This window comes from Scyliorhinus torazame, chromosome 2, assembly GCF_047496885.1.
Source record: "Scyliorhinus torazame isolate Kashiwa2021f chromosome 2, sScyTor2.1, whole genome shotgun sequence".
NCBI classification, from domain to species: Eukaryota; Metazoa; Chordata; class Chondrichthyes; order Carcharhiniformes; family Scyliorhinidae; genus Scyliorhinus; species Scyliorhinus torazame.
The window spans coordinates 153786457-153799379 of record NC_092708.1 but is presented as its reverse complement, the minus strand read 5'-3'; positions in this window follow the sequence as shown (position 1 = coordinate 153799379).

Genomic DNA, 12923 nt, shown 5'->3' with positions numbered 1-12923 from the left:
ATGTTCAGCACCATTCGTGACTCCTCAGACACTGAAATAGTCCACGTGCAAATACAACAAGATCTGGACAATATCCAGGCTTGGGCTGACAAGTGACAAGTAACATTCGCACCACACAAATGCCAGGCAATGACCATCACTGAATCCCCCACTATCAACAACCTAGTATTACCATTCACCAGAAACCGAACTGGACTAGTCATATAAATACTAGCCATGTAAAAACTGTGGCTCCAAGAGTAGGTCAGAGGCTAGAAATCCTGAGGTGAGTAACTCACCTTCTGACTCCCCAAAGCCTGTCCACTATTAACAAGGCACAAGTCAGGAGTGTGATGGAATGCTCCCCACTTGTTTGGATGTGTGCAGCTCTGACAACACCATCCAGGACAAAGTAGCCCGCTTGATTGGCACCCCTTGCACAAACATTCATTCCCTCCACCATTGATGCACAGTAACAACAGTGTGTACCATTCGCAAGGTGCACTGCAGAAACTCACCAAGGCTCCTTAGGCAGCACCTTCCAAACCCATGACCGCTACCATTTAGGACAAGAGCAGCGTATACCTGGGTACCCCACCACCTGGAGGTTCTCCTCCAAGTCACTCGCTACCCCGACTTGGAAATATATTGCTGTTCCTTCACTGTCGCTGGGTCAAAATCTTGGAACTCTCTCCCTAACAGCTCTGTAGGTGTACCTACAGCACATAGACTGCAGCGGTTCGAGAAGGCAGCTCACCACCACCTCCTCAAGGGCAATTAGGAATTGGAACAAATGCTGGCCTAGCCAGCGAAGCCCACACTCTGTAAAAATGAATTTTTTAAAGTTGCCTCTTACTCTTCTAAACTCCAGTGGATACAAGCCTAGACTGTCCAGTATTTCCTCATAAGACAACAGGCCCACATTGCGGGTTTTAGCCTAGTAAATTTTCTCTAAAATGCTTCCAACATAGTTATGCAGCCCTTAAATAGTATACCCAATACTCCAGATGTGGCCTCACCAGAGTGTTGTATAACAAGAGTAACCTCCCTACTTTTGTATTAAATTCTCCTCATAATAACCAATAATTCTATTAGCTGTGCCTCCATGCTAAACTTTTCTGATTCATGCACTAGGACACCAGATCCCTTTGCACTTCAGAGTTCTGCAAAGTCTCACCATTTTGATAATGGGTGCGATTTAGTGACCCCGGCACAGATCTGGGTGCAACGGGTGAATCGTGTAAGAGCCCCAAGTCGGGCTCCGCGCCAGGTGCTGGATCAATGGCAAGTCACCCGACTCGCTCCACCCTTACAGTGAGGGCTAGATCCAGATCAGCATAGTTAATGAGTTTATTCGCTCATTTAAATACCTGGACGCCGGATTCACCTGGCACACGGAACTAAACCAGCCCGCCTGTCACACCTCACCATGGCACCATTTCGTAATGTTTCACACAAATGTGGCTAAGGTAATGGCACCTTGGGGTGTCTTTCAGGTCATTGGAGACCTCCTTGGGTGGAGGGGACAGGGCAGGGTAGTACCTGGCACTCCCCCAGCACCTGGGCACCTTGGCAGTGCTCCCTGTGCACACTGGCTATGCACTGCTAGGGTGCAAGGCTGGCAGTGCCAGGGTGCCTGAGTGCCAAGTTGGTACTAACTGGGTCAGGCCCGGTGGGTCTTACCAATTGAAGGGATGTTGGGGTGTTCTCCGGTGCCTCGACAAGATTGGGAGTGAGGGTGCATACAGAAAATGGGTGGGGATCCTGAAAGTTGGGGGGGGGGATGATCGGGGCTGCTGATCAAATCTCTCTAAGTGCACCCTTGGTAGAGAGAAACTTCCCAAGGCCAAAAAAAATGACAAAGTGTCATTGGATAGCACCCTGTCAAACGGAACCGAAAGCATACTTAGTTTTAAGTCCGCCGGATTATTCCCAATACGTTTATTTTTTATTGCCGAAACTGCCAAAATTGAAAATTTCACATTTTCCTGCATCATATTTCATTTGCCAGATCTTTGCCCACTCACCTATCCTATATATATCTTTTTGCAGCATCCTTATGTTCTCTTCACTACATACTTTGTTACCTCGCTTTGTGTCATGCATACTTTTGGTCCCTTCATCCAAGTCATTTACATAAATTGTAAAAGGTTGAGGCCCCAGCACTGGTCCCTGTGGCGCACCACGTATTACATCTTGACAGCCAAAAAATGACTCATTTATGTCTATTCTTTGTGTCCTGTTAACTAGCCAATCTTTTATCCATATCAATATGTTACCCCCTACACCATGACCCCTTATTTTCTGCAATAACCTTTGATGTAGCACCTTATCGAATGCCCCCTGAAAATCTAAGTACAGTACATCCACTAGTTCCCCTTGCTCCACATCACGTTCTTTCTTCAAAGAATTCCAATAAATTGGTTAAACATAATTTGCCTTTCAAAAAATTATGTTGCCTCTGCCTGATTACTTTGAATTTATTTAAGTGTCCTGCTATAGCATGTTTAATAATAGCTTATAACATTTTCCCTGTGACAGGATTTAATCGAACTGGACTGGAGTTTCCTGCTTTCTGTCTCCCTTTCTTTTTAAATAAAGGAGCTGCATGAACCATTTTCCAACCTAATGAAATCTTCCCTGAATCTAGTAAATTTTAGAATATTTAATTTAATGTAAAATCATGTCCCAAAAAAATGGCATGGGGTAAAAAAAAAAAGATGGACTAAGTGAAAAAGGCAAATAATCTAAAGAAACTGTTTTAAAAATTATATTCATATTTAACTTTTTCATTTTCAACAATAAACAAAATCTGAAAGAATGACTCTCCATACTTGGAAATGTAAATTTTCAGGGCCAGAATGGTTGTTTGGCAGTCATTAAGATTTATCATGCCATTAAAAATTAATTTAGACTTGAATGCAGCAGCAGTAACCGGCATGTTTAGTGCATAAGTATTGCAATTTCATGTGTTTTAATGCTGAATTTCTTGGCAAAGTCTGGTGTAGTGAAGCTGTTGGACAACTGTTTCCTTGTCTCCATGTTTAATTGCACATGAGCATCTGACTTTATCCATAATAAGAGTGAGTGCTGATGGCCTCACCTTTACTCCGAGGGCAACATCCAGGCTCCTTTGCATTGAAACTAAAAGGGATACAAAAACCACAGCAGAAATGCCAGTAAAGCTGATGCTGTTCCCAGAATAATCAGCAGCATCAGATACTAACCATAGTGAATTATGAAGACACCCTTGTCATCAAACAACAATCATGTTAGAATATATAATGATGATGGTGATGTTAAAATACAGTTACATGCTCTTAATATCAATGCACCTTATAACAATTAATCTTCATGAATAGAAAACAAACAGAAATAAATCAAAATAAATTTAGATTCGTCCGAACAAATTATGTAGCCTTTCCACTTATGATATAACAGTAAAGATTATACTGTTGATTATGCATGATCCTGCATGTATCCTATCTGATAATACTTAAATTAAAATGGCCTTTATGATCTGGGTGTTATCCTGTCCTAGTTTAAACATCAAAGAGGAAATGAAGAAGTATTGTCAGTGCTACTTGTCACCAAGCACAATACTTTAATATATTTCATCTCCCACCTTGCATTGTATTTGCTGACCTGAAGATTATTAATATTGCTATTGACACTGCGAATGAATGCAAAAAAAGCATACTGTTGGCAACTAATCATTATTTTATATTCAGATCAATCAGAATTATCATACAACTGGGAGGCAGAATATAAACAAATTGTCTTACACACCATAAACCGTTGCATTGAAAAATGTGCTTTGCCCCAGAACTAGTGGAAAAACAGTTTGGGAATACTGTCTTCCATGACAGAAACACAGAGTCAATTCATAAATATCGTATCTGGGCGTAAGATTCTGAAATGTTTTTCCTTTCTTTGGTTCAAAGATGAAATCAGTTATTGGTCATCGCACTGTTCAAGTTATCCCACAATTTTTTTGTTCAAATAAATAACAATCTATTATACTTAAGTATTTACCCAAGGTAATTTCAGTTAAGCTTTATGAATTACATCGAATGGCTACCTTCAAATAAAATGAGATTTGAGTAATTAATACATTGTTGTGAATGCTGATTATACAGTATCACAAGTATTTTTCGCTGTTATTTGAATGGGACTTTTTTCTTCCGAATCTCAGCTTCATTTTTTCGACCTTTCTTGAGATAGCTCGCAGCAAAAGCTCTGACATTAATATTACAGAAGCTAACAAAACTTGCTATGCCATACTTCAAATGAAGAAAAATTCTTACTTTCCAAACTGACATGGAATATAAAAGATGTAAAGTAATTGTGATATTTTGCGAACATGATAACACAATGCTAATGTGGTTCAGCAAAGGACAAATTGGATTGTGTGAAAGGAAATATGAAAGCAGGGATGCTAATGGTAGGGGAATATGAACACTGTCACCTGGGATAAATACGGTACATGTCAAAGCTTGAAACCCTGCCTTAATGATGATAGATGTTCTCTTTCAATTCAAAAGATTCCTCTAACAGAAAGTGGACATTAAATACCAGAAGGGAATAATGTAAATCTATCAATTTTCTGAATATTGCAGAAGCCTATGAAATAATAGAATGGAGTGTACTGCGAAATATGTGTCTGGAAAACACAAAAGCTTTTGTTTTTCATTGCATCTGTTCATTCCTGAAAACATAGCCATTAACTCATCATATGCCAGAGGAGCAATTATTTGCCAATTGAAATGTGCATTTTGGGCAGAATTTTCCAGTCCTGCAAGCAGTAAGATTTGTGGTGGGCGGGAGAGGAAAATTCCGAGAGAGCCAAAAGTCAGATTTCCACCAGCAGAAAAACAAGTCGGAAATTCCCCCTCAGCACCTCCATGATGGGCTGATGGTGGGTCGGATTTCACACCAATCCACATCAGGAACTTCATTTTCAAGTATTAGCATGTCATGAATACTTATTAAAAATGGAAGTCATCGGTGGTAGTCCCTCTGTGGTAGCATGGCCCCTTTAAATGGGCCGATTCCACGGACCACGTGACTGGCTCGGGGCCAATTGTGTGGGAGCGTGCAAATCCTGGCCAATGGGGACTTTGCAAGGGGCCCTGGGAGCAGGAACCCGGGCAGCGAGGACCAGAGAGCCAAAGTGTTACGACCTGTTGTATAGTGTTCTGTTCTGTGCCTGTTCATTAACGACTGAAAGACTCCTGTGTCTCGAGCCATTACACCTTCCCAATTATGTGCACGCCAGCAGGAAATTAGACTGGCCTGAATCACAGCCGGATATAAGTGCCGTGCAGTGGAGCACTTTCACTTCACTTGTGATTTTCAGGTGAGTGCGGCCCTGCATATTGCCATGCAGACAGCGTCAAGATGTGGAGTGGCAAGGTCCACTTGGGCACATGAACCATGGGGACATCAACAGTGATGGTTTCAGGTGGGAGAACAGGGATGTCCACTACATTGGACGGGATTCTCCGACCCCCCGCCGGGTCGGAGAATCCCCGGGGAGCAGCGCGAATCCCGCCCCGCCGCTTCGACGCCGGCTGACGTATTCTCCGGTGCTGGTTTTCGGCCGTTGGGCTGGGATCACACCACGCCGGTGGGGGGGCCATTGGCAGCGGCCCCCCCGGCAATCCTTCGGGCCCCGATGGGCCGAGCGGTCGTCGGTTTCTGGCCAATCCCGACGGCGTGGATTGGACATGGTCCCACACAGCGGGACCTGGCTGGTAGGCCGGCTGGTGCAGTCCTCGGGGGGGTGCAGGGGGATCCAGACCCGGGTGGGCCCCCACGGTTGCCTGGCACGCGATTGGGCGCACCGATCTGCGGGAGGGCCTGTGCCATGGGGGCACTCCTTCCTTCCGCGCCGGCCCCTGTAGGACTCCTACATGGCCGGCATGGCCCCTGCGCATGTGCCAGAATACGTCGGCCGGTCTGCGCATGCGCTAAACCACGTCAGCGGTTTTGCGCATGCGCTAACTCGCACAGCCCCTCCCGCGCCAGCCTAGCCCCTGGAAGTGCGGAGAATTCTGCAACTTCCGGTTGGCCCGGCGCCGGAGTGGTTCGCGCTGATCTTGGCGCTGGCGTCGGGCCAATTCGCCGATTGCGGTGAATCCTGCCCATTAACTATGGACTCCAAGGTCGTTAGAAGAGGCTGAAGGACTACCAGAGGCAGATCTGCCTGCATATCATGGGGTTCCAGATGTACAAAGGAATGTGAGCGGTATCAGAGGGAGGATTGAAACTGGTCTTGGAGTAGAAATGCAGTACCACCATCTTGAAACCACAAAGCAATGATGCAGTTTCAAAATTAAACTGAAAAGGTATCTCCATGGGAGGGGTCTGAGGCAATATGGGAGCAGCGCATGGCTGGATTCAGGGACCTTTCGGGGGCACCCTCAAATTTATTAGATTCTCAACATGGAGATGAAGGCTCACTGGATAGAACGCATAAACACTTTATTGAGAAGTTTGAGTTGGAACCAGTAATTAATGCCACGGTTTTACATGAGATTACAATATTCATTGGGATCACATTAAAGGTGGTCAATTGAGCATTTAAAAGGGAGAGCAATGTGAGAAGGGAAGATGCAGCCAGCCATTAAAATAACACAACTGCTGGTTACCTGCAAGATGATCAATCAAACCCTGTACAACACATTATTCATTTGACATGAGTTACAGGCTGCAGGGCCTCTATTCATTCCAGGTGGGCTTAATCGTTAAATCAGATAAGCATGTGTGCATTTAATGTGGGTGAGCATAGCATGGCTGCCTCAAGCCTCTTCCATTGAGATGTCAAGTGCTAGAATGGCTTCTTAGGTACCTATGATCTGTGACGCATCTGTTATGGGCCAGGGTAGAGAGAACCCGAAAGTGTATCATGGAGTTCACCTGACAACTTTCAATAGATTGTGGTATGGGGAGCACATGGGCCACTCTACAAGTGTGGTACTTCAGAAATGGACAAGTATTTTTTTAAACAGCAAAACAATGTTTATTCTAAGAACTCAAGTTAACCTTTCTAAAACAGGCAGTGAACATCTTAGAAACCAGTAAATCAAATACACCCCCCAAAGAATACAACACTAAATAATCTGTAAACTGTCCTTTTAACACCCAGAAGACTTAACAAACCTTTAAACAGAAACACATCAGGTTAAAGTCACTACTGCTTTGAGTTTAAATCACCAGGATCGATTTATAGTCCTTAGATTACAGAGAGAGATTCATACACCTTCTGTCTGTGACTGCAGCTATCCAGCTCTGAAAACAAAACCAAAAAAACCCAGACACACCCAAGGTTTTCTCAAAGTGAAACTAAAAAGCAAAACCAGAGCTCAGCTCCACCCACACTCTGACATCACTACAGTAACATGAGCAGCGACATTCTCATGACACATCGCCTTAGCTAACAGGCTGGAACAGGGAAAGGTGCATAGTGCAGATACGGCAGCTGTGAATGGGATGCCTATTATGGTTGGTCGTTCTATATTAATCTCTTGGATCTATCTGTTCACAGGAAGAAAGAGGATTGCAGAATGGACGCTGTGCTCAATGCTGCATTCTTGATGGCAGTGCACATTGTGAGGAGGAGAAGTGGCCCAGCATTGTCTAGCACAGATTTGAGAGGAGCCCAGCCTGAGGTGCATGGTCCAGGGGAGCCCCAGGATGAACCAAAGGTTGAGGACGTTAGACCCATCCAATGGAAGCCAGAGGTATAGAAGGTGCCTTTCCTATTTGGGAATGAGCTAAAGAAAATGTTATGCATGTGTATGCTTGTCGACAGATGAGGATCTCATGCCACATGGATCGGGAGCCTATCCTCCGCCAGTGCCCCTGAGCTCCGCTCAATTTTTTTGCAAGCAGTTCATTCGAGGGATCAAACGGGACCTTTATGGTATCTCCCAATGCTCGCATGTAAATATTTAAAGAAGGTGATGGTTACCCGCTGAAACACCCGCTAGGCTCATTGTTGTATAAAGTTTACAGCGGATGAAGCTAGGATTTGCAGCCATCTCAGATTTCACTAGATTGCACACATGTGGCATTGAAAGATCCATGGCAGCAGCCCCTTGGGTCCACTCCTTGAGGGTCAGCTTCCATGTAACGATGCCCTTGAAGTGGCACGACGCGGACAACGTGCCCATCACACACTGATAGCCACAAGGTTTCAGGAAGAATAAGGTCCAGGAAAGAGAAACCGGGCGCATTTCTCCTGCCCGTTAGTGTCAAGCCATTGCTTGGAAAGGCCTTTTCAACCAGTGAAATTGCAAGCAAGGTCGCATTAGGCTTTGGACCTGTAATGTTTATGGGACGCAAGACCCTCATCTTTGGAAAGACCAGCAGCCAAAACTGAATGTAGCTGCTGTGGGAAGTGTAAGGCAGCATGCCAGCACAAGCCCTACATCAGTTGTACATTATGCAGTCGTGGCCAACTGCAATCACAGAGATTTGTACACGGTTGGAGAGGCCAGCATGGCTGCAGATCTTTGCACAAGCTATGAAGACAGCTAATTGTGATGAAACAACATTACTTGTAACCCTCCAAATCACATGAGCACACATAACTCTATGGCAACTTGTAAGGAATAATGGTTCCAAACTCTATGTGCAGACACCGTCAGGAAAAAGGTTGACACATCTCCCTTTCAGACACAAGGGCCAAGTAGCTAACATAAGTCAGCTAAACATCACATGAATCTGAGGCTCACAAAGGGAGACAATCATAGAGTGGGAGCTTGGGTCACTCTCGCGATAATAGGCCACATAGATACATGTGCATGACGCATTCAAATGATGAGGCCATTGTTCCGAACAGCAAATGTATTTACGAAGGCACATTATATCACATAATGAGTAAATGAAAATCGCTTATTGTCACAAGTAGGCTTCAATGAAATACTGTGAAAAGCCCCGAGTAACCACATTCCGGCGCCTGTTCAGGGAGAGCGGTACGGGAATTGAACCGTGCTGCTGGCCTGCCTTGGTCCGCTTTCAAAGCCCGTGATTTAGCCCTGTGCTAAACAGCCCCTAAACATCCATACCTCAAAGTGATCTCAATGTTTCTTAATTTTTCTAACCCCCCACTATGTCTTGGTGTGTCGCTAACATCAACAGCAGAGGTGGAGATAGCCTGCCTACTGTGACGCTCTGTTGTGACCCCAGGAGGGCTGAGGTCTGAAGGGACTCAGTCTATTTTGAGTCTCCTGCTGTGAGGCAGGTGCCCTCTCATTGGCCTGTGGAGCTGGAGGTGATGGGGTCACAGGTAGATGGGTTTGGGATCGGCTAGATGCTGTCATAGTTACCGGGTAGATGTCCTAGGGGTGCCCAGCTGATGATCCTCCCCCCTTTGTGTACCCAATGGCCCCTGGTTGACTACTGGGTAGAAGGGGCACATCGAGTGAGGGCAAGTTGCCCTCTTGCACAGTCACTAATGGAAGCTACCAATGCCAATAGCGATGGAGTGCAGGTCCGAGTGTAAATCTGGCAGAACGTGCTGGACCAAGGTCTCCAAGGCGACAACCACTCTTCCCATGGAGAGCTCATGGCACTCACATATCGAAGCAACGACATCAGACAGAATGTGGATGGATTCCTCCATCCTTTGATCTTGTCTGTTGATTGCCTCTTGCTACACTCCATCACCTTGATGTTCCCTCACCTATCTTTGCATCTCCAGCGTGTGTGCCATAGCTGTTTCCAGAAGCTTGTCATCTGACTTGGACTCAGAAGGTGACTGTTCTCCAGCAGTACTCAGAGTGCCAGTGACCTGGACTGTCACTGCCTCCGACTGCTGCAGAGATGTGTCAGTGAGGTATTTCCCATAACGTGACCCCAAGCTTAGTCTTGATCTGAGACCCATCAGTATGTGGGTCTCTGCGCTGGTGGAGGGTGCAGGTGAACATTATGATGGGTCTTCATGGAATGGATCCTCAGCATCCTCCTCTTAGCTGGGCTGGGGCTGGTGTTTATGTTAGCTCTGGTTGTCTATCTGGACCTGCTGGTACCTGTAATAGAGAGAAGATAGATTCATGAACAGGATGAATACAACATTGCATGTCTGTCACTGTGAATGTCAAGATGTGATCAACTCATGGAGCGCTCGTCCATACTGGTTTGTTGGGAGAGTTCCATCTTACCCTCCCTACAGGAATGATTTTTGTCCTCACTTGCCGACTCAGCGGCATCATCCATCAATTTGGTCAGCTCACACATATTGGCCATTCCTCTCCTGGTCTGGGATCTCCCTCCTTGGCCAACGTGAAGACAAATGAATGGAATGTGATACACAAGGATGGAACAGAGATTGGGAAGCCCACATGCCTGTTGTGTATGCTGAGCCCTCCCCAGTAAGGGCTGAAGATGCTGTGCATGCTATATGATAGATGAGATACTGCCGATGTGCCATTCAATGCTGATATCTCCCCCACTAATATAGTGTGGAGTCCCTAAGCAGTGTTTTGCTTTGAGTACACAATGCCATTATGAGAGTGTGAGTTTGAAGTGATCAGAAAGCTGACTTATCCTGGTGATGTAGATGAGATCATTCCTCCTCTCCCTACACTGGATAGCATCTTTTTGGTGGTTGCCTGTTAAGCTGACCTCCTATGTGACCACCTCCCAGGTTGGCGAGGTGAGGTTGGGGGACCTCCTGGATCCATCCCTCGGATAAAGTACATCTCGATGTTGGCAGACATCTCTGATTAAAGCCTCCAGGGACCAGTGGCTAAACTCTGATGCAATGCTCTTGTTTTCCTTGGGGCACCTCAGCGTCCCTTGTCCACACAGCAAGGCTGCAGAGAGTGAATATATGATCGGATGGTGTCTAAAGTTGGCGCCAGGACCTTCGACCCCAATAAGTGATGGCAGGACGGACAAATTAGTGCCTGTCCAATAATGTAATTCAGAATTACTAACTGATGCATAATTAATGAGCTTTCCCGCATAAAATCATGGGCGGTATCCGCCCCGCTGACCAGCCGGAATCGTGCTGCTTATACCACCCACCACTTAGACTCTGGAGTGGAAAATTCTGCCCTTTTGAGGTTTTTCCCTATGCTTCAAATAAATGTTTTGCAATTTAAGGATAATATATAGAATAAACTGCCACAAGGTAGGTATGAATGTGGTGGTGATCTATAGACACAATGATAAGAGATGGTTGGGAGGATAGTGAAGAGGAATAGGCAAAGTGTCAGGGGTGTTAGCTGGAAGAGTGGCCTATGGGCTTGTTTCTAAGGATAATTTTGGAGGCAACAACTGGGGCAAAAAGTTTGAAGCTTTCAGGAAAAGAGCTCTAAAGCCTGAAACCTCCTCTTCTCATTGTGCAATAAAGTGAGAGGGGGGAAATGCACAGGAGTCAAGGCTCAGGAGAATGGAAACTGTGAGCTGGGAGGCAGGGCTGGAAGGGTTACAGAAGTGGAGTAAAATAAGATCACGAGAAGGATCCATAAATGAGGACAAAGCTTTTGAAAGGAGACAGACAAGAGCTGAGTTCTCGGTTAGCTGGACTTCAGAGATGAGGAGCTGGATTTGAAATTTTGAAGCAGCAGGCAGGGGGGGTGGAGGCACTGGAAGAGGAAGGTCCAATAGCGCATGTCAAATCGAGAAGAGAGTACGCATACCTGTCAGTGGTCTTTTAAAATCTCATTTCGGCATTCACATATTTCCAGGTTTCCCGGCCAATTAATGTCAACAGCAACAATTCCAACTCCACTCCTTAAAGGGATACCCAACACATTCATGTTGAAGCAGTTGGAGTTGGGAAGGAGAGAGGAAGAAGTGTTGCCATGTAAGCTGGATCAAAGAGTGCAGCCTGCTTCAGTAACACATCCTGGATCTGCTGCTGGGGTAGGTGAGGACAGAGTGAGACATATCATTTCCTAGCGAAGGAAGGAGGAAGCCAGACATTAAGAAGGCACAGTTGAAGGTACACACGACATGAGATTCAGAACGTGGTGCCATGTTCCTTGATACTATGTAGGAAGTCACTTAATGGACTAAGAAGGACAGAAAAGGGGTGAGGAATGGCACATTCAGCTACATCCTGAGTGTGTCATGTCAACTTCCTCACTTTGCCTTCACAAGCCTACTAAAGCAGGTATTGCTCACACCAACGTATTTTGCAGGTAGACGTATTCACTCCCAATGTACTTGCGCATCCCCATCTGTTCATCCATCATGAATTGCCCTCGTCTTTATGCAATGCATTGCCTCTCCCTCATCATTATCCTCAACAAATAAATAAATAATCTTTATTGTCACGAGCAGGCTTTCATTAACACTGCAATGAAGTTACTGTGAAAAGCCCCTAGTCGGCACATTCCGGTGCCTGTTCGGGTACACAGGGAGAATTCAGAATTCTCAGCTGGTACGGGAATTGAACGGGCACTCCTGACCTTGTTCTGCATCACAAACCAGCTGTCTAGCCCACTGAGCTAAAAGTGATCCCTATTCATCAGGTGAACACACACAATTATTCTCACTCAAAAGCCTCAGTTTTCTCTCCTTGCAGGAGAAGAAAACACATAACATGAGGGACAGTCAGAGAACCAGAGGTGGCCCTCCGCAGATTTCATAGCTACAATGCAAGTACTGGAAGTAAATGAAGTTTCAGTGTGCTTGGCCATTGGCAATGGGGAAATGGGAACCTTCCAGTCACCTGACGACAGAATTCAATATCAAACAACCACAAAATATACAGCACTCACTCCGGATGACTTGATGTTGACAGCGAGTGAAATATGATCATATGCAGAATGATAACTACAAACATTCTTACGTTAACAGTACTCATTCATGTTTGTTATCTCCCACACAGCCTTGTGCATTCTGCAGGTGATGGTCTTGGTTGCCAATGATGAGAATGATTCCTTAGAGGCAGACACTTCACAGGACTCATGCAGATTGTGTAT